A 2,500-nucleotide genomic window follows, 5' to 3' on the forward strand; every position below is an offset into this window, starting at 1 on the left:
ATCTGAGCTCCACTACAGGTGGCTGTGTGTGAGCGTGCTTTTTTATAGTCTTTCTGGAGATTACATGTCAGATTAACAATTAGATATTATACATTTGGTGCAGTTGTGCTCTATTTTTACAAGATCCATGTGTGTGTGAGTAGTGTAGTGTGTGTGTGTATGTGTGTGTGTGTGTGTGTGTGTGTGTGTGTGTGTGTGTGTGTGTGTGTGTGTGAGTGTGTGTGTGTGTGAGTGTGTGTGTGTGTGTGTATGTGTGTGTGTGTGTGTGTGTGTGTGTGTGTGGACCAGGTGCCTGTGTATCTGTTGCTGATTACAGCAGCTGTGGAAGGTCTGTTCATGTTCACACCTGTAGACAACATCTCTAGGACCCCTGTTCCAAAGCTGCCCTACTTACTGCCTGATCTGATTTCACACACTCCTTCCTCTAAATGATACGGCCATTCAAGAGACACACAGCGTTCTCATGCCACTGCAGTTTCACTACGAAGACGTGCATCCACGCCATATTTTAGGTTTTTTGACTGGATATCAATGACATTTCCACATGAATCTACACGGTGCAAATTGAGAGAAGACAGTGATGTGATGCGTAGCCAGATGGTGACGAGGGCAGCGCATGTGATGTCCACTCAGCTTAGATGTTGCATCTCTCTCTTCCTGAAGATCATCTGGATCCAATTCCTCGCTCAAGGTAGGAGGCTACAGGCAAGTGTGAGGTGTGTGTGTGTGTGTGTGTGTGTGTGTGTGTGTGTGTGTGCGTGTGTGTTTGTGTCAGTAGAAAGAACAGTAGTAGTGGAAGGTACATAGGGGTGAGGCAAAGTTCGTGACCTCTGGAAGGTCTCCAGTATCAGAAGCCGAGCAGAGTTCAGAAGCACTTCCTCAGGTTAACACAGGCCTCCCTCCACCCTGCCCCACCCCTACTCCACCCTACTCCACCCTGCCCCACCGCCCCTGTTCTCAGTGGTGCGCAGTGATGGCTAAGTTACCTTGAGAAAGTAATCCGATTACTGATTACTGATTACTCCTTTTAAAAGTAACTTAGTTACGTTACATATTACTTGATTTTAAAAGTAACTACGTTAGATTACAAGTTACTTTAGTAGTTACATTCAGCAGCCAAATAAATTTTTCCAATACTCACTTTATTGGAAGTGCATTTTTAACAGTAACAATGTATTGAAGCAGGTTCCGTAACCGAGGCAGAAACTGCTTAATCCAAAAATCCCGAGGAGGGAAACTTTTGATAACGCAACCCTGGCTCCGCCCCCCAGTGTCACTTAAAGGGCAAGACTCGCCGTGAGGAGCAGGAGTCGCTACAGTATCTCCTGACATTACGTTTGTGTAGCTGCGCGGTATTATTTGTAAATTTATTTGTAAACGTAATACAAAGCGAACTGGGGTGGGTTTCCCGAAACGTTCGTAGCGCCAAGTACTTCGTAACCTCGTATGAAGGTTACGAACGTTTCGGGAAACCCGAATGAACGTTTCGGGAAACCCACCCCAGTTCAGTCAGACAGCTTGTGAAACGAAATACCATTACAATTTCAAGCATTTTAAAGTAGGCGACGTTAGTCAAAATTCCAGCACTTTTCAAACGTGGAACACAAAGCAACATTAAAATTCATCAGGTAAATGTTCCTTCCCCTGTTTTTGAGGGGTGTTTCTTTATACTACCACATATCGTTACGGGAGGACACAGCAAAGAATGACTTGTAAAACGTGCTCGCGCTCTCACAGGGTCGCGCGCAGCGTGCGGAGTCGAGCGCTACGGTCAGACGCAAAAGTAGAACTGAGCCAAGAAGAAAGCAAAAATATATATTTTACTAGGGAAAATATAAATAGTAACGCACAGTTATTTGGATAAGTAACTTTAATCTGATTACTGGACCGGAAATAGTAGCGCGTTATATTGTGGTAAGATTAGAGTAACGCGTTACTGACATCACTGGTGGTGCGTCCTGGCTGCAGGCTCAGCGTGGCCACTCCCCGTAGATCACTATCGTCCTGTCGCACGCACCCAAATAGGAATCCAATTGCAGGATGCAGGCCGAGCCTTCCCGAGATGACGGGATAACCCCCCTCTGCCCTCGACCCCCCCCCCCACCCCCCCCCCCCATACCCCCCCCCCCCTCCTCCTTCTGTTCCCTTCATCTGTTCTTCTTCCTTTACGTCTCCACTCTCCTTCGGTGTCATCCTCCCTGCGTCCTTCGTCCTGTTTCCCATTACTCCTTGGATTCTCTCTATACCCCTGCTCCCCAACGCTCTCTCCTCCTCTCCTCTTCCTCTCCTCCTTTGAGGTCGTGGCGCAAAAGCGCAGTGATCGCTTCGCTCCTCCGTCTCCAGAATGCGTCCTTGGCTGCCCCTCCGAACCACAGAATATTTTATAACTTCGCTGGAGATGAATCAATGTGAAACATGTGTTTCCAGTGCAGGGAGAGAGAGCGGCGGTATTAGGAGACACCTGCCATCGTGAGGAGCAATAACATCACTGACGTTCTCA

The sequence above is a fragment of the Brachyhypopomus gauderio genome, unplaced genomic scaffold, assembly GCF_052324685.1.
Source record: "Brachyhypopomus gauderio isolate BG-103 unplaced genomic scaffold, BGAUD_0.2 sc423, whole genome shotgun sequence".
In the NCBI taxonomy this organism is placed as follows: domain Eukaryota; kingdom Metazoa; phylum Chordata; class Actinopteri; order Gymnotiformes; family Hypopomidae; genus Brachyhypopomus; species Brachyhypopomus gauderio.